Below are 25608 nucleotides of genomic sequence, written 5' to 3'. Positions count from 1 at the left end.
GTGGGGAAAATGCGAGAGTCTATTATAAAGGATGTGATAGCAGAACACCTGGAAAGCATAAACAGGATTGGGCAAAGTCAGCATGGGAAATTACAAAAGGGAAATCATGCTTAACAGATCTACTGGAATTTTTTGAGGATGTAACTAGTAGAATAGATAAGGGAGAACCAGTGGATGTGGTGTATTTGGATTTTCAGACGGCTTTTGATAAGGTCCCACATAAGAGGTTAGTGTGCAAAATGAAAGCACATGGGATTGGGAGTAATATACTGGCATGGATTAAGAATTGGTTGACAGACAGGAAACAGAGAGTAGGAATAAACAGGTCTTTTTCCTGGTGTCAGGCAGTGACTCGTGGTGTACCACAGGGATCAGTGCTTGGATCCCAGCTATTTACAATATATATTAATGACTTGGGTGAGGGAACTAAATGTAATATTTCCAAGTTTGCAGATGACACAAAGCTGGGGAGGAAAGTGAGCTGTGAGGAGGATGCAAAGAGGCTCCAATTGGATTTGGACAAATTGGGTGAGCGGGCAAATGCATGGCAGATGCAGTATAATGTGGATAAATGTAAGGTTATTTACTTTGGTTGTAAAAACAGAAAGGCAGATTATTACCTGAATGATGATAGATTGGGAAAGGGGGAGGTGCAATGAGACCTGGGTGTCCTTGTACACCAGTCGCTGAAAGCAAACATTCAGGTGCAGTAAGCAGTTAGGAAGACGAATGGTATGTTGGCCTTCATTGCAAGAGAATTTGAGTACAGGAGCAAGGATGTCTTACTGCAGTTATACAGGGCCTTGGTGAGACCACATCTGGAATATTGTGCACAGTTTTGGTCTCCTTATCTGAGGAAGGATGTTTTTGCCATGGAGGGAGTGCAAAAAAGATTTACTAGGCTGATTCCTGGGATGGCAGGATTGACGTATGAGGAGAGATTGGATCGATTAGGCCTATATTCACTAGAGTTTAGAAGAATGAGAAGGGCTCTCATAGAAACCTATAAAATTCTAACAGGACTAGACAGGCTAGATGCAGGGAGGATGTTTCCGATGGCTGGGGAGTCCAGAACCAGGGGTCACAGACTCAGGATACGGGGTATGCCATTTAGAACCGAGATGAGGAGAAATTTCTTCATCAAGGGGTGGTGAACCTGTGGAATTCTTTACTGCAGTGGAGGCCAAGTCATTAAATATATTTAAGAAGGAGATCGATATATTTCTCAATGCCAAAGGGATCAAGGAAAGCAGGAACAGGGTACTGAATTAGAAGATAAGCCATGATCTTTTTTGAATGGCGGATGAATGGCCCGAATGGCTGAATGGCCTACTCCTGCTCCTATTTTTCTATGTTTTTCTATGTTTCTCCCTGAATGGATGCACCAAATCACTAAAAGAACTCTAAAGACAAGCCACAGTACTTTCACAAACTTTACCACATCAGAAGTAAGTTAAAAGCCCCTCACCTGCAAGTTGGATGACTTTAAATAGTGCTAGTGGCGGGGTTGGACGGGAGTTCCTCATGCAGTTGAATGCATACCTACTCATGACATATATAATAAATATCTCCAGTTATAAGCCAAAGATAACATGGAAATATTTCTCCTAGGTCGGGTCTGGATGTGGCATATCATCACTGCACATTCGTAGATTATGATGAATTATTATGTAAAATAACTTCTGAAAGAATTTGATATTCTCTGATGTTTCTGCAATATTGTGATGGATTTTACCCCAGGCTTCAGGACCAAATGGGCGTTCTCAGTCCACACATGCCAGAGGCTCACCCGCCCGTGCAAACTTCCTGGAGGCAGCCTCCTATTTGCTTTCTCGTTCGCCATCCTAATAAGGATGGCAGGTGGGCTCTCAATGCTGCTGGCCTAATCAGCTCTGGAGCTTCGGCAGCCCAACTGGGAGAGGTAGGCACTGATGAGGCAGGTCGGGGACTGTGAGGGCACCTCAACATGGTGGCACCCTCAGAGATGTTCATGAAATTAAAATCTGAGGAGTATCGAAGCCAGTAAGGACCCTTGGAGAATCACTTCTGGGTGTGACCTTTCATGCCCACAGCCCTGTCATAGGGGCATGGAACTTCCGGCTGTGAAGACCCCCCAGGCCTAACACAGGGAGGATGCCGCCACTGAGATGGTGGTACCTCTGTGCAGTGGGTCATTGCTCCACTGGCAGCAAAATGCTAGTGAGGCTGAAAAATCTCCCCTAATTTGGGCCATAACCAGAGTAATTGGCTACCCGCTTGCCTGGTGCAGGTAGCCAATCTGGTTCCCTGTGCACCCCTGGGAAACCTTCTCAGTGGCATAAATGCAATGGCGGGCCTTCCCAATTAGGATCCCCACTATTTTCCTGGCCCCATCCCCACCTCCAACCCTATCTCCACGAGGCTGGGAAAATCAAGGTCAATGAGTCACCAATTTGGAATGATATGAGATTTCTCATCATTTTGTTTCATCGTCATTGCAAAGGCAAGAAATAGTGGCAGTTATAACAGAAGTTAAAAATAAGCTGCTGTAAACACTGGCGGGGTAGGAGAAGATTACATTAATAATCCAATATTGGGATTCAGATGACTAACAAACGGTTTGTCCTTTGCGCTTCTGGTTTATTGATGTGATCTGAACTATTCATTTATAAATCAAGAAATATTTATCTAGGGAAAAAGCAATAAAAATAAAAATTATATTGCTATTGCTATACAGAATCGAAGCACCAAAGTGATACCAAAAGAATGAAGAATGTTGTACCATTTCTTCAACACTGGTCTCAACTCCTGATGAGAAAGACAGTCTCATGTGACAATGAGAATAAACCAATTATTGAGAACTACACTTGGTGCAGAATCATGTGAAATTTAAAATCACAGTCTGAAAGGCTCATTAATGTGTCACAACCCAAAACAAAATCAAGAACAGATGGAAAACGGAAAAGGGTTTTCTTCAAAAGTTTCAAACCAGTGTGTGTTCTAACCTAGATATGTTGGATCTTGAAAGCTACATACAGCTTTTCTGTGCCTGAAATATGACTCACAATTGCTCTGTTTATCTGCATTGCTGGAAAGGCCACAAGAAAATATTGATTATGAGCAGGGAAATATCAATTGACCTAAAATATGCTGTTTATTGGCTCAGGTTGGTGAGGGGGGAGAACAGGGAACGTCAATATCGCACCTTGTTGATGCCATTTAAAGACAGCCTGCACATTTTAAAGTGGAGGTGCACTTTAGATGCAGGCAATTGTCACTGAAAATTGTTAATAATGACAGGCATAGGAAAAGGTATATCGCACCTCTCCATTTTTCTGATGCTGCGTTGGAAGTATTGGAAATTCTAGCTGAATTATTTTTGCGTTAAAGTTATTAATTTTTGGCACAATGTCGCAGCTTTTGGACAGTTTATATGTATTGCATCATTTTAAAAATGTTCCTGCTTCCTCAGACCATTTGATTTTTAATATATTTCACTTAATTCTCCAAACAACAACTTTCCCTTAACAATTTGGTGGTGCATATGTGAAACAGGCTTCTCAGAAGGACATTAGTAGCAGATAAGGCAGAAATGCCATGTTGTATTTTTGCCACTTACATATTCCCCCTGTGGCTGGCTTAACACCCTTCGGTTGTTAAAGTGCATGCTTTATAAATATATTGTTATGATCCCCAAAAGAATCAAATTTACTGAACGACCCCTCTAAAAAAAGTCAAGATTTTACGTTTATAACTTTTACTTTAACAAACCAAAATTAACATAATGTAAACATGAAATAACAGACAAACCATGGTCAATATATATTTTACAGATTACATGTTAATTATCAGATACAACAAAACTAGATCTCATGGATTTACTGGGCAGTTTACTTAGCATGTATGGCACCAATTACAGCCACAAAGGTCGTCAAAACTCTGAACGTTTTCAGGTAGATCGCCAGATCCTGTCTTATAAGAGTCAGTCACTGATTTTCATCTGACGGCAGTTCCCCTGCAATCTCAAACTCCATGGGTACGTTCTCCACCAAAAACGGTGCACTCCTTCTGAACCTATGAACATATGAACATACGAATTAGGAACAGAAGTAGGACATTCAGCCCCTCTAGCCTGCTCCGCCATTCTATAAGATCATGGCCGATCTGTTTGTGTCTGAAATTCCACACTTTCATCCACCCTTGATAACTTTTGATTCCCTAGCCTAACAAGAATCTATCTACCCCCGCCTTAAAATTATTCAATGATCCTGCCTCCACCACAGAATTACTGAATCGTTACAATGCAGAAGGAGGCCATTCGGCCCATCATGTCTGCACGGGGTCTCTGAAAGAGCAATTCCCTTAGTTTCATTCCCCCGTCTTCTCTGCGTAACCCTGCACATTCTTCCTTTTCATATAACATATCTCATTCCCTTTTGAATGCTATAATTGAACCTGCCTCCTCGACATTCTCAGGCAGTGCATTCCAGACCTTAACCGCTCGCTGCGTGAAAAAGTTTTTCCTCATGTCGCTTTTGCTTCTCTTACTAAATACTTTAAATCTGTGCCCTCTCGTTCTCGATCCTGTCATGAGTTTCTCTCTATCTACTCTGTCCAGCTGCCTCATGATTTTGAATACCTCTATCAAATCACCTCTGAGCCTTCTCTTCTCCAAGAAAAACCGTCCTAACTTCTCCAATCTATCTTCATAACTGAAGTTCTTCATCCCTGGAACCATTATTGGGAATTTTTTCTGTACTCTCTCCAATGCCCTCATGTCTTTCCTCAAGTGCGGCGCGCAGAACTGGACGCAATACCCTAGCTGAGGCCGAACTAGTGTCTTATACAAGTTCAACATAACTTCCTTGCTCTTGTACTCTATGTCCCTATTAAAAAAGCCCAGGTGTTATGACCAGGTGAGAAAGAGGTCTAGGGTTCCCTTTCAGCCTTCACCTGGTCTTACAGTGACAGGGTATTATTTTTAACACACAGTATTTTTAGTTCCCCCTTAGTGAATCCTTGTTCACCACTTTCCAATTATAAGGTAAAGAAATGATCACAAACAGGCTTCCTCAGGTTTAAAGAAGAAAGGTGAAATTTTATTAAACTTAAACTCTAATTTGGTTGATGCCTACAGATACACGATGTGCCCACGCTAGTATACATACACTATACAAACATTTAAATCAAGACAGAAAAGAGCAGAAGAAATAAAGTGGAAAAGCTTGAGGCAATATCTGAAGAGTTTTTGTTACGGTTCTTCGAGTTCACTGTATAGTCCTTCATTGTAGGTAGGTCTTGCTTTTCATTGGGGCTCAGTGTTCTTCTTGAACCTTGTTCACTGTAGGAGACTTTTCTTTCTTGGGGTTCATGTGTCTTCAGTCGGGTTTTGGAGTTCCATGAGAAAGAGATGGGAGCAGACAGGAGAGGAGAGGTCTGCTTCAGTCCAGGAGCATTCAGCTTTCTCTGCCACTTCAAACACTGTCTCTCCAATTTAAAACTCTGCAACAGCCAGCTAGTCATGTGACCAACTGGTCTGACGACGTCTGTTTGTGGATTGAATTGGAGCAGGAAGTAGCTCCTTTGTCTACAAGCATTGTCTGTTAATATGCAAAAATGTCTTTCCAGCCAAGGGCCTGGCAACCCCTTGTAACATGCCTTCTCTTCTTCCCAGCAAAAATTTGAAATTGAATGTCCATGTTGCGAAATTAATGTGCCTCATTCTTGGCAGGTGGGGGCCTGCATGACACCTGGATACTATATGTTTTATTAACCTGTCCTGCCACCTTCAGTGACTTATGCACGTATACACCTAGGGCCCTCTACTCCTGCAACCCCTTTAGAATTGTACTATTTATTTTATACTGTCTCTCCATATTCTTCCTACCAAAATGAATCACCTCATGTTTCTCTGCATTGAACTTCATCGGCCATCTGTCTGCCCATTCCACCAACTTATCTATGTCCTTTTGAAGTTCTACACTCTCCTCCTCACAGTTCAAAATGCTTCCAAGTTTAGTATCATCCACAAACTTTGAAATTGTGCCCTGTACACCAAGGTCTAGGTCATTATTATATATCAGGAAAAGCAAGGGTCACAACACTGATCCCTGTGGAACTCCACTACAAACCTTCCTCCAACCTGATAAGCATCCATTAACCATTACTCTTTGTTTCCTGTCACTCAGCCAATTCCTTTTATTCCATGAGCTACAAGTTTGCTCACAAGTCTGTTGTGTGGCACTGCAGCAAATGTTGTTTGAAAGTCCATGTACACCACATCAACAGCACTGCCCTCATCAACCCTCTCTTCTGCCTTCTCAAAAAACTCCAGCAAGTTAGTTAAACATGATTTTCCCTTAAGAAATCCATGCTGGCTTTCTTTAATCATCTTGCATTTGTCCATGTGACTATTGATTTTGTTCCGAATTATTTTTTCTAGACGTTCCCCCACCACCAAAGTTAAACTGACTGGCCTGTAGTTGCTGGGCTTATCTTTACACCCTTTATTGAACAAGGGTGTAATGTTTGCAATTCTTCAGTCCGCTGGCACCACCACCGAGTCTCAAGAAGAACTGAAAAATTATGGCCAGTGCATCTGCAATTTCCTTCCTCACTTCCCTCTGTATCCTTGGATGCATCTCATCTGGTCCCGGTACTTTATCCACTTTAAGTACAGACAGCCTATCTTATATTTCCTCTTTATCAATTTTAAACCCCTCTAGTGTCTGACATAGCTCCTCTTTCAACATTGCCTGGGTTGCATCTTCTTCTGTGGCAAAGACAGATGCAAAGTATTCATTTAATACCTGAGCTACACCCTCTGCCTCCAAGTGTCAATCCCTATTCTGGTCCCAATTCGGCCCCACTCTTCCTTTCACCACAGTTTTACTATTTATATGCCTATAGAAAACTTTGGAATTTCCTTTAATGCTAGTTGCCAGTCTCTTTTCATGCTCTCTCTTTTTTTCCCTTCCCCTCTGGGCCTTCTATATTTAGCCTGGTTCTCAATCGTATTTTCTACCTGGCATCTATCATAAGCACACTTTTTCTTCTTTATCTTAATTTCTACCTCTTTTGTCATCCAGGCAGAAAGCAAGGGCACATTGTTAGGGTATGATTACCCTCTGATGTTCTCGGAGTCTGAACCAAGTAACTAGTGGAAGTATCAAGTAGCTATGTGGATGTGGGTTATCTCCCTACTGTTACGATTGATGTGAGAGGAGTGCACTGTCTTTTCTAGTTCCATTTCTCCACAGATTACAAGATATATTTAAATGTTTACCCAGTTACCAATGTGGTCAATCATATACTCTACTCTTTACCCCAGAATAAAATACACCAACCAATTTTCTTCAATAAAGAACAAAATTATCAGTTTATTATAAAACAAGACTTAACCAGTAACGAAGCAAAGCATTAGCACACAGATTGAAATATCAAAGTTCCCTTTTAACTTAGCACCTCTCTCTCACACACACATACCGAAAAATAAAGATTTTCTCTTTTGAGCTCTGATACAAAAAAAAAGACAAGAAAGAGTACTTTGACCAAATACTTGCTAATTCCTGAAGAAAAAAGAGAAGGTATGGAAGGATGTCAGTTGTCCCTTTTTGGTTTGGTGTCCCAAATATGTGTAGACAGCTGTCACTGGGATCTTTCTAGAGCAGTTCTTTTCAGGCGACATTGAGGTTCAGTTTGGCAGGCTTTTCAGGAGAAACGTAGCATCAGTTTCTCTATTTTTTACACTTGATTTTCAGGAAGTTCTCAAAGAGATGGAAGAGGGTGAGCTGATGGTGACTGCTCTCTTGGCTGGTTTTCTCCAATGCCCTCAAAACAGTTCACATCACAACACAGTCCAAAGTGAAATCAAAACAATATCTCAAGAGTCAAGCCTCCTGACCCCATCTCCCGAACTTATCTCTTGAGCTTTGGTAAAAATCTGGAAAAGACCAGGACGTGGATTTTCTCGCAAACTTGGTTTCAACTTCCAGGGCTGTTCTGGACATCAAAATCATGTTTCTGTGTGACTACATTGGAATAAACCATAAGACTCTGCTTCTCTCCATAATCTGCTGCTCTTCTTTGCTCTGTGAGCTGTGGAAAAGATCTGGAAAAATCTAGATCTAAATGTTCTATCAAACTTGACTTCAAATTCCTGGACATCCCTCATCATCAAAAAGATGCTCCTGCTCCAGATTACACTGGCTACACCACAAGGCCCAACTTCCATCTCTGATCTACTCTTTAGTGATATTTAAATATACCTTGGTCATTTTACAGCCTTTCCCCCACCACTGCTGTGATTGAGACACTTCAATCTCCTGCTGAGCCCGTGAGTGTCCACTGGTTAAACTGGCCAGGAAATCACTCACCTAGGCTGAAGAGGAAACCTTTGCTGCTTCTGGATTTTATGGTGTCCTCCAACTTTGCCATAATCTTCCTGATCCTTCAATTGACTCTGTACACCTCCTGCAACCTAATTCCCATGAAAATATATCCATCAGTGTGTCCTCCGATAATCTACCCTCATCTAGTTTCTGAACTTCGCTCATTGCACCTGTCTCCGAATTCAGACAACAGTTCATCAATGGTCTTTGCTGATTCCACACTACCTATATCGTTATCCCACCATGGGACCTCTGACTTTAATTCTGGACTCCTTCCTATTATCTCCTACTTCCTATTTCCCATTTACTATCAGGTTTTATGTATCCAATTTTTATGTAACCAGGCCTACATAACTCGAGCTCTCCCTGAATCCATTTGCTTGCACATTTTGACTGCTGTTCCGGGCCCGAGCTTATCACTCTATTCCCACTTTTGCTTTTTTTGAAAAACTTTTCTTCTTGACCCTTCCTAGACCCCTCTTCTATTGTCATGCCTCCTTTCACTTCTCTCCTTTCAGGTTCTCTGCCCTCCCAATTCCCTGTCCCAACCCTTTAGTCTTCCTCAACTTTTCAGCTCTCTTGCCATTATCCCAGGTTTGACTTCCTCTTAGATAAGCCTACAGCTTCCATCTGTGCCTCTCCTGGCAACTTCCGAAGGGCTTACTGAGGCACTCAGCACTCTGCTCATTATGAGCAGCTACCTCAATTGCTCCATCTCGATCTCTCATCGATCTCCCCACCCAGTGTATCCTCTCGGGGATAAATTTGCAAAGCTCCTTCCCGTCCAACTCACACCTCCCACAGCTGGCCCTGTGGATTCTGCCAGCAGATCAGTTCTCACCACCCCTCTGCACATCTCCATCCAGAATATCCATTCACTTGTGAACACGTCCCTTGCCATCCATGCGCTTATTGTCGATGGTTGCATCAACATCACGTCCTTAATGGAAATCTGGCTGAGGGATGATGACACCTTTCCCCTTAATGAAGCCTCTCCAGCTGGCTATACCTTGCACAATTTGCCCCATCCCCACAGTCACAGTGGCAGTGTGGCACTTATCACCAAATGTCACCTTGGCCTAACCCTCTACTCCTCTGGCACTTTCTCCTCCTTTGAGCATCTCACCTTGTTCCAACCCTTTCACCTCTCATTTAAAATCTTTGTTCACTACCGCTCTCCCAAGTACGATAAAACTTTTCTCACCGAGATATCTTCACTGCTTTCCTCCCTCAGCCTTTGCACCGAATGACTTCTCATCCCCGGTGATTTCAACGTCCATTTCAACTCACCATGCTCTCATTCCTCTGAATTCACTGGCCTCTTATCCTCCCTTATCCTCTCCTTCCATGTAAACTCCCCAACCCATATTCACAACCGCCCCCTTGACCTTGTCAGCCCTATCATAGCAATGATAGATGAGGCCCCCGCTGATCACTTCCTTGTATCACTCACTGATCTACATCCCACTTCCACACCCTAACCCTACCTCCTACTGTACTAGCTCATAGAAAAACCTGTCCCCCAATTCACTTACAACTGTCTAGCCTTTGGCCCTGTGTTCACCATGACATTTCTGCAGCTAATGATTTGCTCAATTGCACCCTCACCTCTACCTTTGATGCCTTAGTTCCCAATAAAACCATGACTCTCTCTCACCCTGGCCATTCCCCCTACCCCCAGTTAGGTCTTCATCTCTGCTCCCTTAAGTCCAAGAGACACAGACTTGAAAGGATATGGTGGACAACTGGTTTAGCCATCCACCACCAGATCTGGCAGACCACATAAAACACTATCTGGTCCTGCTCATGCCTGCTAAAACTGCTCCTTATTCCAGGATCATCCTGGAATGCAAAGATAATCCCTGAGCTTCTTTTCTCTACTGTAAACTGTCTTCTTAAGCTCCTTTCCCCTGTCTGCCCTCACCTCCGACATGAACTTCTTCGCCACTAAGATCGAGACCATCCAATCAGCTACCTCTGTCACGGCCATGCTCTCTCCAAGCTCTTCTTGTCCATGACACCGAGACACATAAGGAGATTAGGTCAATTGACCAAAGGCTTGGTCAAAGTGTTAGGTTTTAAAGAGTGCCTTAAAGGAGGAAATCAAGGTAGGGAGGCAGAGAGATCCTGCTGTCTTGATCCTATTTCCATTAAACTGCTGACCACCCAACTTCCCCTCACGGTCCCCATGTTAGCTGATATTGTTAACGGTTTCTCTCTTCAGGTGTTGTCCCTCTCTCCTTTAAATCTGGTGTTATCACCCCTCTTCCCAAAAAAAACCCTTGACCCCACTTGTCCTTGCAAACTACTGCCCCATCTCCAACCTCCCTTTCCTCTCCAAAGTCCTTGAACATGTTGTTGCCTCCCAATTCTATTCCCATCTTTACTGGAGCTCCATGTTTGAATCCCTCTAATCAGGTTTCCGCCTGTACCACAGTACTGAAATGGTTCTTATTAAAGTCACAAATGACATGCTATGTGAATGTGACAATGGTAAACTACCCCTCCTCATCCCTCTCGACCTGTCTGTTGCCTTTGGCATGGTTGACCACACCATTCTCCTCCAACACCTCTCCACTATTGCCCTGCTGGGTGGGACTGCACTCGTCTAGTTCTATTCTTATCTATCTAATTGTAGCCAGAGTATCACTTGCAATGGCTTCTCTTCCTGCTCATGCACCATTATCTCTGGTGTCCCCTTCATCTATCTTTGGCCCCGTCCTATTTTTCATCTACATACAGCCTTGACAATGTTGAAAATGCTGGTCCCTCTAATTAACCAGGAATTACTTCAGAGTTAATAGAGAGCAAGTGATACTCATTGCAGCTTGTTGTTAAGGGATGGCTTTTTCTCCAGTCAGGGAGTTACTTCAGTCCAGAAGGGAAGAGTAGAAACTGGTATGTGTACTGAACTGTGGTTGATAATAAAACAGTTGTGGATCACACTCTGCCTCCTGCTTCCTGATTCTGGTGAATAGATATCTACCAGTTGATCACTGCCCCTCGGGGAAATCACCCGAAAGTGCAGCATTAATTTTTCACATATACACCGACAATACCCAGATTTACCTTACCACAACCTCTCTCAATTCCTCCACTGTTATTAAATTATCAAACTGCTTATTGAACATCCAGTCCTGGATGAGTAGAAATTTCTTCCAATTAAATATTGGGAAGACTGAGGTCATTGTTTTCAATCCCTGGTCCAAACTCTGTTCCCTAGCAACCAACTACATTCCTCTCCCTGGCAACTGTGAGACTAAACCAGACTGTTTGCAACCTTGGTGTCATATTTGACCTCGAGATCAGCTTCTGACCACATATTCACGCCATCACTAATACCTCTTATTTCCACCACTGTAACATTGCTCGACCACTCCTGTCTTAACTTATTTGGTGCAGAAACCTTCATTTAGGCCTTTGTTGCCTCTAGACTTGACTATTCTAACACACTCCTGGCTGGTCTCCCATATTCTACGCTCTGTAACCTTGAGGACATCCAAACCTCAGCTGCCCATGTCTTAACTCACACCACACCCATTCACATATCATCCCTGTGCACCCTGACATACATTGGCTCCCAGTCAGGCATTTTGATTTTAAAATTCTTGTCCTTGTTTTCAAATTCCTCCATGGCCTCACTCCTCACTACCTCTGTAATCTCCTGCAGCCCCGCAATCGTCCAAGATATCTGCAGTCCTCTAATTCTGGACGCTTGAGCATCCCCCGTATTTAATCGGTCCACCATTAGTGGTTGCGCATTCAGTTGTCTAGGACCTAAGCTCTGAAATTCCCTCCCTAAACCCCTCCACTTCACTTTCCTCCTTTAAGACACTCCTTAAAACCTATCTCTTTGACCAAGCCTTTGGTCATCTCACCTAATATATGGTGTTATATTTTGTTTTATACTGGTCCTATGAAGTGCCTTGGGACATTTTATTATGTTAAAGGCACAATATAAATAGATATTGTTGCTGCAGTCTGGATGCATCATACCTTGGTTGTCTCAAAAGCTTCATCAAAATCCCATAGATTGTGAAGTCAGCATCTTGTAATGTTATAATTTCTCCAGGAATTTAGTTCAGGATTTAAAGTGACTCTGATTAAAAACTCTTTAGTTTTGACACTGGTAACCTTTAAAATAAATGGAGTTCTAATTTTAGGTGGAGTAGGTAGAATATGAATGCAGTCTAAATTGATGATAGGTGTTAACCTATGCTGCAGTTTTAGGAAGAATGTGTCCTTTGAACATTAGTAAGCAATTTTAATTTTTTTTGGATGTAAATTTTGTCATGCACCTTTATATTCAGTTTTTAAAGTTTGCCAACACTCATAATAGAAATATCTGCAAGATCTCTATCAATTTAGAAATATTGAAAATATGATTGTGAAATACTGTCAAATTTATCTCAGATTATTCCTGTTCAGTAAGTAAGACGTCTTGCACAGAACAATAGTTAACTGCAGCTGTTGAGTTCTAAGTGAATATTGTATATCATCTTTATAATTTTGCTTCTCAATACAACTTTTATTGCTTCCTTCACGAACGGCAAATTCATGTCCAATCTATTACATTTTAATTAGTGTTTTCATTAGGCTTTAAAAGAGTATAATAAAATAATAAGGAAAAATAATTTTCCCTTTGGGAATCATTTATCTGTGTCTTTTGCTTTGTCAGTCATTTCACACACAATGCTACAAACCTATTGGAGAATGAAATGTAAAGTTGACCAATATGAACATTCCTTTCATGATTGAGCAGCCATTTTCCTTTAAATATTTTTCTATTTGCATTGACATTTGTAAGAATATTAGCCTTGGGATGAATTTATGTTTCACTTCAATCTGACACCGAATCCACTGAAGTTGAGCTCAGGATGTGAATTGTACATATTGCCAATAATCCAGATCTTGATTCTTAGTTTCCATGGATTCTGACTTCAGTTTTTGTGACAAACAAAGAATTTCAAGGAATCTTCAAGAAGTAAAAATTACTTTAAAAATATTTAGTGATATGCTTGATGAGCTTTGCCTCCATTTATATAGTGTCTTTTCTCATACACAAGTCTTTGAAGGTGGCAGGGAAAGTCCATTAAAAGAGCATATGAGATCCTTGGCTTTATAAATAGAGGCATATCACTGGTTTGACTTCAGCTACAGTATGTGTCTCATTGTGGGTGCCTTGGAGAGGTTGCAGGGGAGATTTACCAGGCAGGAGGGACTTCAGTTATGTGGAGAGACGAGAGAAGCTGAGATTGCTGTCCTCAAAGCAGAGATGGTTAAGGTGAGATATAATAGAGATGTTCAAAATTATTAAGCATTTTGATAGGGCAAATAAAAATTAATTATTTCCATTAAAGGCGGGTTCAAATCCCAGCATGGAATTTAAATTCAATTAATTAATAAAAACCTGGAATTGAATCAGCGATTGTCATAAAAAAAGTATCTGGTTCACTAATGCCATTTAGGGAAGGAAATCTCCTGTTCTTACCTGGTCTGGCCTTCATGTGACTCCAGATCCACAGCAACGTGGTTGACTCTTAACTGCCCTCTGGAATGGCACAGCAAGCCACTCAGTTGTACCAAACTGCTACAGAGTGGACTGCAGTGGTTCAAGAATGTGGCTCACCAAAACCTTCTCAAGGGCAATTAGGAATGGGCAACAAAGGGTGGCTGTGCCAGTGATGCTCACATTCCATGAAAGAATGAAAACAAAAGCAGCATTGACTGTCAGAGGCATGGTAGTCCCGCTGTGAAGGGGCCTAGTCAGACACAGCTGACAACTGTGCTGTGGCTGCTGAGTGGCGGCATGCCAGTATCTCCATGTCTAGGCATGCTGCCACTTGCTCAGGCATTGTAGTTGTCTAGGCTGGGTGTCTAAATATGTATTTGCAGAAGAAAACTGTGCATAACTCCAGATAAAGTGCAAAGGGTGGCAATGTCTCCAGATCGTGATGCCAATAAAGGAGGAGGCCTTGGAGGCTGACAGGGGGCTGTTCCAACACTGATGGGGAGACAGGACTCAGGAGTTGGGAGAGTGAGTGGCCCAAGGGTGGGCAGGAGATTGTCTCTGAATTAGGGGAGGAACGGTGCTTATAATATAGTGCAGTGGTGAGTTCATCTTTAAGAAACTGTACATTTAAGAGATCAGGCCACTGATGCAACTGGTGACATCATCAGATATATATAAGGAGGACACACTATTTTGAGAGAAGCACTCAACACATGGTTTTACAGAGAACAGACACATACCAACAAGAAAAGACATGCACCTGGAATCATGCAATGGAAATAATTATGACAATAAATAGTGTTTATGTTGAATCTGAATATAAAGCCTACAGTTGTCATTTAAAGAAGACTTAAGAACACAGCACCACACTACAATTTTTGGCGATGAGGAGAAAAAAAAAGTAGAAAAGAAAACACGAAGCACAGAAGGTTCCAAGGTTAAGGAAGGAAAAAAAAGGTCAAGAGAAGTCCAGGACTGTATCAGAGAGAAACCTGGGCTGGAACAGGAAAGAAAAACATTTTGCAGGTACACAGAAATAAGGAAAGTAAACATGATACAGCTGTAAATTAATTATTAAAAGAGGTGCAAACCTGAACACACTAGCCATTTTAAGAAATAAAAGGGTTTACAAGAAGGCAAACCACACAGACAACCCAGCAACATACAGAAGACTTGCATTAATGATTCCAGATTTAAGCAAAAGCACTTTCTTAAGGGCAATTTGGGATGGGCAATAAATGCTGGCCTAGCCAGCGATGCCCACACCCCACAACTGAACCAAAAGAAATCACCATGTGTGCGCAACAATTGTCAGTCTTTCCAGCCTTTCCAAAGAGAGACAGCAATCCAGGCCCACACTGGAACAAATGGCTAGCAAGACTCTAACACATAATGGTGGCATTTAATATCAATACACTCTGAAGAAAGAGATCATTACTCCTAAACTATGCTGGATATCTTTGATACACTCTCAAACACTGGAACCGACGATGACTATGACGCCATGAAGAATGCTGTAACAAGATTTCAACCAAGGGAAAATCCTTGCTATGAAATTTATGTCTTCAGGCAAGCAAATGAGATAAATGCGAGACCCTTGACCACTATGTGATGAGACTCAGAAGTCTGAGCTAGAATTACAACTTCACAGACGTGGACAAAGAAATCATCTCTCAGATCATTATGACATGGCAATCACCAAGACTAAGAAGGCAAGCTCTTAGAGAGGGCAAATCATTAAACTTGCAAAGCCTACTTGATATTGGCAGAACGCCAGAAGCCAGCGAAAGACAAGGCAAAGTCTTAGAAGGGAACGAGTCAAATAACAGAAGACAAGAATCCCCTGAGACCAGGGCAGGATCATCAACAGAATCCGTGAATGACACAAGAGGTTGGTTTCAGCAGAGAAATACAGCCAACATGAGGGAACAGAGGAAGCCCAGAGAAAGGTCCGAAGCATGACAAGAAAGACCATGACAGAGGTCACAATCATATCACGTTCAAAATTGCAATCATTGTGGTGGTGCCGATCCTCACTATAAAACTTGTCCTGCAAGAGGGAAGGAAATGGGAATTTTGCAAGAGTATGCCGATCGAAGCCTGCACAAGACATTGGTAGAGTTGAATGCCAGAAGGAAGGTTACATATTGGCAGCACAAGAGAAGATTTATGTTCCTCACAACCACAAGTACCGACGGCTGCCCATGTGCAATGTGGTCATGGCAATTCGACAATCTCTGCAGTAATTGACTCAGCGGCAACAGTCAACATAATGGATGCTCCAACATTCCATGAGTTACAGAGAAAAGAGAAGCTGTAGTTGAACAAGCCAAAAATCTTCTCCAATGGATCAGATACCACTCTACTGGTCCTAGGGATCATTCAAGTTACACTCAAATCCTCCCATGGGTCTACATGTCAGACTGAGTTCTATGTTGTAGCCTCAAGCAAGGGAAATCTGCTAAATTTCAAAACTGCCACTGAATTGAAGCTGATCGCGATCAACACCATCAGAGGACAGAACTCCCTGATGAAAGAAGACATCCTGAAGAAATATCCACAATTATTCAAAGAATTTGGCAAGGTGAAAAACAAGAAAATCAAGCTTTCCCTAGATGAGTCAGTCCAACCCAAACAACAGAAACACAGGAGGATTCTATTCCATACCAGAAAAAACGTAGAGAAAAAATTGGACAGACTGGAGAAGTTGGACATCGTTGAAAAGACAGAAGGGTTAACACCTTGGATCAGCCCAACTGTTGTAGTCCCCAAACCCCCAGGACAAGTACAAATTTGTGTGGACATGAGACAGGCCAACAAAGCAATAAAACGAGAAAGGCAGCCAATGCCAAAGTTAGATGAGATAATTGAAGACATGAATGGGTCAACATGGGATTAATATGGGATTAGTATAAATGGGTGGTTGTTGGTCGGCACAGACTCGGTGGGCCAAAGGGCCTGTTTCAGTGCTGTATCTCTAAATAAAAATAAATAAAAATAAAATAAACAATCTTCATTCAGTACCCTAGACCTGACCACTGGGTATCACCAATTTGAGTTAGACGAATCCAGTAGATACATAACTACCTTCACTGCCCATGCTGGATTAAGAAGGTACAAGCACTTAATGTTCAGAGTAAACACAGCCTCTGAACTTTTTCAATTGGCAGGAGTAGAACTACTTATAGGCCTGAATTGAGTCAAGAATGTCACAGATGGTATCGTTATATATGGGAGAACACAAGCTGAACAGGACAAGCACTTACAAGCAGTGTTGGATCATCTCCAAGTGGACAATTTGTGATTCAGTAAAGACAAGTACATTTTTTCAGCTAGGGAAGTGAATTTCTATGGGCACATACTTAACGAAAAAGGTCTGTCTCTAGATTCTAAGAAGGTGAAGGCAATCTTGAACAAAGATCCTCCCACGAATGCTAAAACAGGGAACCAAGTCTGGTATTGAGGGTGATGTGACTGAAACTTAGCCCCTCCAGTTTCAAAATTCAGTCCAACCAAGTTTTGTTCAATGTAATTTTGCAACTGTTAATTTTAAAGAAAGGGGAACTTAAAATTTAAAAGAAGTGGGTAATGTAATGGTGTGCAGTGGTGAGTTCACCTTTAAGAAACTGTACCTTTAAGAGATCAAGCCACTGACGCAACTGATGACAACATCACAAATATTTAAGGAGCGACCCCATTTTGAGAGGCTCACTCAGCACATGGCTTTACAGAGAACAGACACACACCAGTAAGGAAAGACCTGTACCTGAGATCATGCAATGCAAATAAGCAAGACAATAAATAGCTGCCAGAGCCTATGCGTACCCTGGCACAGACAGTGGAGGAGTCCGTCCAGGCCCTGAGTGGAGCCTTGACTCTGGCGTGTGCAAGCATGGCTTCCTCCAGTCAGAGCTTGGTGACTCTGAGGGAGAGTCAAATGTAGTAGATCAGCATGAGGCACACTTGGGCCTGCAAACCATCGCCACCTCCATTTGCTCCATGTAGCAATGAATGGGCAAGAGGGGGATGAGGCACCTAGATTCGCCACCAGGTCCTTGAGCCCCTCGGGTGAGCAGGGAGCTCCAAGTGTGCCTTCAAAGGAAAAAGAACAGCAGGCTGAGGCATCTGGGGGCTCCTCTCAAGGTGCTCCTGGAGTGGCCGCCATCCCCTCAGCCCCTATGCCAGTGACACCTGAGCTTCAAGTGGCACCGATGATGGAGGAGAGCCCTGCAGCAATGCAGGAGGCCCTCAGTGTGCCAGGGCCTTCCAGGCCTCAGGCATCCAGGGGTTGGCCACTAAGGTCATCGAAGCAGGATCAGCAGCCTGCCTTCACCTCAACTGACAGCTCAAGGGAAGCACATCATAGGAGCTCCCGTAAAATATTTAAGCAGATCACCTAGTTGCACTCAAAGTTCAAAAGTGATTATTTTGTATTGTAAAGGGGACATTCAGTTTGGAACAGCCCCAAATAAAAATAGAATGTAGCAAGGCAAGTGTTAGGTCTTTACTTAGCTCAAGCTCTTTGACCTTCAAGAGCACCCTGGCTCCCTCAAAGGAAAGGCTGGAAGGGACCGCAGCTCATGATGTTGATACCATTCCCATGCTGCTTTGTTATGTCTTGCTATGTGCAGTCACACTTTAAGTACAAAGAAACATTAAGCATCTGGGCTGCAGAAACCTGGCATTTTATTGGCTTGCTCGAGTCATACAAGCAGTTTCAACTGAAATGTCTCCGAATATCTCAGACTTACTTGGGAGACCGGAGAAGCAGTCAGCGGACCAGGGAGGAACCCTAACCCAAGCGGGAGATATAAATCGAGAGCGGGGCTCAAGGCCCACACTTACCTGAAGACTGGAGAGGCAGTCGGCGGACCTGGGAGGAAGGCTCTGGCTGTGTCCCCACATACTGGGTTTGAAAAGTGGAGTAAAGAATTAATAGTAACATCACGGGAAATCCCTAAGCTGATTGGTTGGTAAGTAACAGCTGTTAATGCCTGTAAATAGCTTAAAAATCAGAGAAAAATAAAGTTATTTTTTAAACCCTCAAATAGCTACCTTGTAGGTGATAAGGTAAGTACTACTTCGATTTTAGTTGTGTAATTTATGAATAATTACTAATTAGAAAGTGCTGTTTGGACAGAGTGTAAGGCTGTGAGTTGCGTGTGAGGGATTTCACTGACTAGGGGAAGGAGGTGCTCTTTGGTCTCTTTTCTTTTTTGCCTTTTCAGCCTCCACGGTACAGGCGAAGAATCTGATTGGCAAGTAACTGGTAAGTTATTCTACTTATTACACTAACAATAATTAGCTTGTAAAGCTAAGTAATGGCATGACAGCTTGGCCGAGTGGAATGTGCCTCCTTGTGGTATGTGGGAAGTCATAGGCGTAAGATCAGCAGCTGTGTCCTTGACAAACACATCTGCAGGAAGTGTCACCGACTGCAGAAGCTTGAGCTCCGGGTTTCGGAACTTGAGCGGCGGCCGGAGTCACTGTGGTGCATCCGTGAGGCAGAGAACTATGTGGATAGTATGTTTCAGGAGGTAGTCACCCTGGAGCTTAGGAGAGCACAGGCAGAGAGGGACTGGGTGGCTGCCAGACAGACAAGAAGGACAAGGCAGGTAGTGCAGGAGTCCCCGGACGACAACCCACTTTCTAACCGGTATTCAGTTCTGAGTACCGATGGGAGAGAGGGTTCCTCTGGAGAGTACAACGAGAGTCATGACCCGAGCATCATGGGTGGCTCATCTGTGCAGGGAGGGAAGAGAAAGGACAAGAGAGCAATAGTGATCACGGATTCTATTGTCAGGGGAACAGATAGGCGTTTCTGTGGTCGCAGCCGTGCTTCCAAGATGGTATGTTGCCTCCCTGGCGCAAGGGTCATGGATATCACTGAGCGGCTACAGGGCATTCTGGAGGGCGAGGGTGCACAGCCAGAGGTCATGGTCCACATTGGTACCAATGATATAGGAAGAAAGAGGGAAGAGGTCCTACAGGCTGAGTTTAGGAAGTTAGGAAAGAGATTAGCAAGCAGGACCTCAAAGGTAGTAATCTCCGGATTACTCCCAAGGTCATGTGCTAATGAGCATAAAAATAGGAAAATACACCAGATGAATGTTTGACTCAAGGGTTGGTGCAGGAGGGAAGGCTTCTGATTTCTGGGGAGCAGTTCTGAGGAAGGTGAGACCTGTACAAGCTGGATGGTCTACACCTAGAGTCATAGAGAGATACAGCACTGAAAAAAGCCCTTCGGCCCACCGCGTCTGTGCTGACCATCAACCACCCATTTATACTAATCCTGTATTAATCCTATGTCCCCTACCACATCCCCACAATTCTCCTACCACCTACCTACACTTGGGGGCAATTTACAAAAGCCAATTTACCTATCAACCTGCAAGTCTTTGGCTCTGGGAGGAAACCAGAGCACACATTGGAAATCCACACAGTCATAGGGAGAACTTGCAAACTCCGCACAGGTGGCACCCAGAACCGAACCCGGGTCGCTGGAGCTGTGGGGCTGCAGTGCTAACTGCTGCACCACTCTGTACAGGACAGGGACAAATATCCTTGCAGGAAGGTTTGCTAGTGCTGATGGGGATGGTTTAAACTAGATTGGCAGGGGGATGGGAACCTGAGGACAATTTCAGATAGGAAAATTTCAGGGCAGGGAACGGGAGGCAGAAAATTAGCAAGTGACTCTGAAAGACATCGAAACATAGAAAATAGGAGCAGGAGCAGGCCATTCGGCCCTTCGAGCCTGCTCCGCCATTCATTATGATCATGGCTGATCATCCAACTCAGTAACCTGTTCCCGCTTTCTCCCCATATCCTTTGATCCCTTTTGCCCCAAAGCTATATCTAACTCCTTCTTGAAAACATCTTGGCCTCAACTGCTTTCTGTGCTAGCAAATTCCACAGGTTCACCACTCTCTGGGTGAAGTAATTTCTCCTCATCTCAGTCCTGAAAGGTTTACCCAGTGTCCTTAGACTATGATCCTTGGTTCTGGACTCCCCCACCATCGGGAACATCCTTCCTGCATCTACCCTGTCAAGTCCTGCCAAGACAGAAGAAGCAAAGGTTAAAAAGTGTGCAGCAAAGGAATTTGGCAGTGTTAAAAGGTATTTATTTAAATGCAAAGTATAGCAAATAAAGCCAATAAACTGAGGCACAGATAGACACAAGGCAACACAATATCATTGCTATAATGGAAACTTGGCTTAAAGAGCGGCAAAAATGGCAATTCAACATCCCTGGATGTAGAGTTTTCAGGCAAGATAGAGAGGGGGATAAAAAAGGAAGGGGTGTGGCATTATTAGTTAAGGAATCAATAATAGCTGTGAGGAGGGATGATATGCTAAACGAATCATCAAATGAAGCCATATGGGTTGAGCTCACAAATAAAAAAGGGGCAGCCACACTACTAGGAGTGTACTATAGACCCCCAAATAGTGAGCGGGAGATAGAAGAACAAATATGTAGGCAAATTTCTGAGTGCAAAATCTATAGGGCAACAATAGTTGGGGATTTCAACTACCCTAATATCAACTGGGATACAAAATTGTGAAGGACACAAAATTCTTGAACTACATTAAGGAGAACTTTTTTATTCAGCAAGTAACAAGCCCAATGAGAGGGGGAACAATTCTAAATATAGTCTTCGATAATGAAGCTGGGCAAGTGGATGAAGTAGCAGTGGGTGACCATTTTGGAGATAGTGACCATAATATAGTTATTTTTAGCATAATCATGGAAAAGGGCAAAGATAAAACAAGTGTAAAAGTTCTAAATTTGTGGGAAGGCAAATTTTACAAAACTGAGAACTGATCCGGTGAAAGTGGACTGGTTACAGCTACTTGAAGGAAAATCAATGGCAAACCAGTGGGGGACATTCAAAAGTGAGATTCTACAGGCACAATGTCGGCATGTCCCCACAAAGATAAAGGGTGGTACTGCCAAATCTAGAGCTCCCTGGTTATCTAGAAGCATGCAGGTAAGTTAAAGCAAAAAAAGAAAGCTTATGATGGTCACAAAAAACTTAATACTTTAGAAAGCCTAGAGGAGTAGAGAAAGTGCAGGGGTGAAGTAAAAAAGGAAATTAGAAAAGCAAAGAGAGGACATGAAAAGTTATTGGCAGGTAAAATCAAGGAAAACCCAAAGATATTTTATCAGTACATTAAGAGCAAGAGGATAACTAAGGAAAGGGTAGAGATATACAATGGATATAATGCGTGGATGCAGAAGATGTGCGCAGAGTTCTTAATGAGTTTTTTGTCTCTGTATTCACAAAGGAAAGGGATGATGCAGACATTGATGATGCGGTAAAGAGGAAGTGTGAAATATTCGATACGATAAGCATAATGAGAGAGGAAGTACTAGAGGGACTGACATCCTTGAAAATGGATAAATCGCCAGGGCTGGATGGATTGCATCCCAGCTGTTAAAGGAAGCCAGGGAGGAAATAGCGGATGCGCTGACAATCATCTTCAAATCCTCACTGGAAAAGGGTGAAGTGCCAGAGGATTGGAGGTCTGCGAACGTTGCACCATTGTTTAAAAAGAGTGTGAGGGGTAGGCCAAATAATTATAGGCCGGTCAGTCTGACCTCGGTGGTGGGTAAATTATTAGAATCAATTCTGAGAGACAGGATAAACTGCCACTTAGAAAGGCACGGGTTAATCAGGGATAGTCAGCATGGTTCAGGGAAGGTCATATCTTACTAACCTAATTGAATTTTTTGGGGAAGTAACAAGGAGGATTGATGAGGGTAGTGCAGTGGATGTGGTTTACATGGATTTTAGTAAGGCATTTTACAATGTCCCACATGGCAGCCTGGACAGAAAAATGAAAGCCCATGGGATACAGGGGAATGTGGCAGATTGGATCCAAAATTAGCTCAGTGACAGGAAACAAAAGGTAGTAGTCAATGGATGTTTTTGTGAATGGAAAGTGGTTTCCAGTGGCATTCCACAGGGCTCAGTGTTGGGTCCCTTGCTGTTTGTGGTATATATTAATGATTTGGACTTAATTGTGGGAGGCATGACTGGGAAATTTGCTGATGACACAAAGTTGGCCGTGTAGTTGATAGTGAAGAGGTTAGCTGTAGACTCCAGAATGATATTGTTTTGAATCCACCCAGGATTATAGGCACAAAGAACAAAGAAAAAAGAAAATTACAGCACAGGAACAGGCCCTTCGGCCCTCCAAGCCTACGCCGATCCAGATCCTCTATCTAAACCTGTCGCCTATTTTCTAAGGGTCTGTATCTCTTTACTTCCTGCCATTCATGTATCTGTCTAGATACACCACGGCAAAATACAAATTCCTTGGACTGCTGTTCTCGCCGCATCCACAGTGCCATGCGCCACCACATGCACACACTGGACCTCTCTCTCCAGAAGCACCGCCTCACCTTAACTCAAAGCTGTTCTACTCTGCAGTTTCATTTCATCCTTTGTCTTATCCGGTGCATTAACAAAAATCTTTTTTTCTTCCTTTCAGGTGTTAAGGAACGCAAGCTCCAGCAGCTGATGGAGACTAATGCCCCTCCAGATCCTTCTTCCCATTCACTTCTTTCTGACCCCACCCCTTCTGAACTGACCCCTTGCCGTGTATTCACTATACCCTCTGACCTTCCCCTCTCTGACGCTAAACGTTCTGTACTCAGCAAAGGACTCGGTTTTATCTCCTTACGCCCCCACCTCAATGAATTTCATGCCTGGCGTGATGTTGAGCTCTTCTTCCATCGCCATCGCCTCCGGGCTCACCTCTTTGACCAGGAGTCCTCCCCCCGACCAGCAGACCCATTCACCCGCCTCCAGCATTCTCCCTCTACCTGGACCCCTCCCTCTGGCCTCTTACCTGCTCTTGATCGTTTGATTGAAAACTGTTGGCAAGACATCGGCCGTCTCAATTTCTCTGCCCCCCTCACTCACTCTAACCTGTCTCCCTCTGAACTTGCCGCACTCCGTTCTCTCAGGTCTAACCACGACATTGTCATCAAACCTGCAGATAAGGGTGGTGCTGTTGTTGTCTGGTGTACTGACCTCTACCTTGCAGAGGCTCAGCGTCAACTCACAGACACTTCTTCCTACTTCCCCCTGGACTACTACTCCACCACTGAATATCAACTACTGTCCACAGAACTGTCACTGATCTCATCTCCTCTGGAGATCTTCCCTCTACAGCTTCCAACCTCATAGTCCCGCAACCCGAGATAGCCCACTTCTACCTGGTTCCCAAAATCCACAAACAGGGCTGTCCTGGCAGACCCATTGTTACAGCTTGTTCCTGCCCCACTGAACTTATTTCTTCCTATCTTGATGCTATCCTTTCTCCCCTGGTCCAGTCTCTTTTCACCTACATCCGTGACTCTTCTGACGCCCTACGTCATTTTGACAATTTCCAGGTTCCTGGCCCTAACCGCCACCTCTTCCCTATGGACATCCAATATCTCTACAGCTCCATTCCCCACCAGGATGGTATGAGGGCTCTCCGCTTCTTCCTTGAATAGAGGCCCAACCAGTCCCCATCCACCACCACCCTCCTCAGCCTGGCTGTACTTGTTCTCACATTGAACAACTTCTTCAACTCCACTCACTTCCTTCAAGTAAAAGGATTTGCTATGGGTACTAGTTATGCCTGTCTTTTTGTGGGATATGTCGAACATTCCTTGTTCCACTCTTACACAGCCCCCTCCCCCAGCTCTTTTTCCGGTACATTGATGACTGTATCGGTGCCGTTTCCTGCTCCTGCCCGGAATTTGAAAACTTCATCAACTTAGCTTCTAAGTTGAGTTTCTCTCACCTTTACATTTTTTTTTAATTCATTCATGGGATGTGGGCGTCGCAGGCCCATCCCTAATTGCCCTTGAACTGAGTGACTTGCTAGGCCATTTCAAGGGCATGTAAGAGTCAACCACATTGCTGTGGATCTGGAGTCACATGTAGGTCAGACCAGGTAAGGACAGCAGATTTTCTTCCCTAAAGGACATTAGTGAACCAGATGGGTTTTTACAACAATCGACAATAGTTTCATGGCCATCCTTAGACTAGCTTTAAATTCTAGATTGATTAATTGAAATCAAATTCCACCTTCTGCAGTCGTGGGATTCGAACCCATGTCCCCTGAGCAATACCTGGGTCTGTGGGTTCCTAGTCCAGTGACAATACCAGTACGCCACCGCCTCCCCAGTGCTCCAGCTCTGACACTTCCCTTCTCTTTATCGACTTCTCTGTCTCCATCTCCGGGGATAGACTGTCTACTAATATTCATTGTAAGCCCACCGACTCCCACAGCTACCTCAACTACACTTCTTCACACGCTGCCTCCTGTAAGGACTCCATTCCACTCTCCCAGTTTCTCCATCTCCAACACATCTGCTCTGATGCTTCTACCTTCCATGACAGTGCTTCTGATCTGTCTTCCTTTTTCCTCAACCAAGAACTCCCCCCCCCCCCCCCCCACTGTGGTTGACTGGGCCCTCAGCCGTGTCCGACCCATTTCCGGCACATCTACTCTCACCCCTTCCCCTCCCTCCCAGAACCACGACAGGGTTCCCCTTGTCCTCATTTTCCACCCCACCAGCCTCCACATCCAAAGGATCATCCTCCGCCACATCCAGCGTGATGCCACTACCAAAAGGCATCTTCCCCTCCCTTCCTGTCAGCATTCCGAAGGGATCGTTCCCTCTAAGACACCCTCGTCCACTCATCCATTACCCCCACCATTTCG

The sequence above is a fragment of the Heterodontus francisci genome, chromosome 5 (genome assembly GCF_036365525.1).
Source record: "Heterodontus francisci isolate sHetFra1 chromosome 5, sHetFra1.hap1, whole genome shotgun sequence".
Lineage (NCBI taxonomy): Eukaryota > Metazoa > Chordata > Chondrichthyes > Heterodontiformes > Heterodontidae > Heterodontus > Heterodontus francisci.
Note: the sequence above shows the minus strand (reverse complement) of the source record.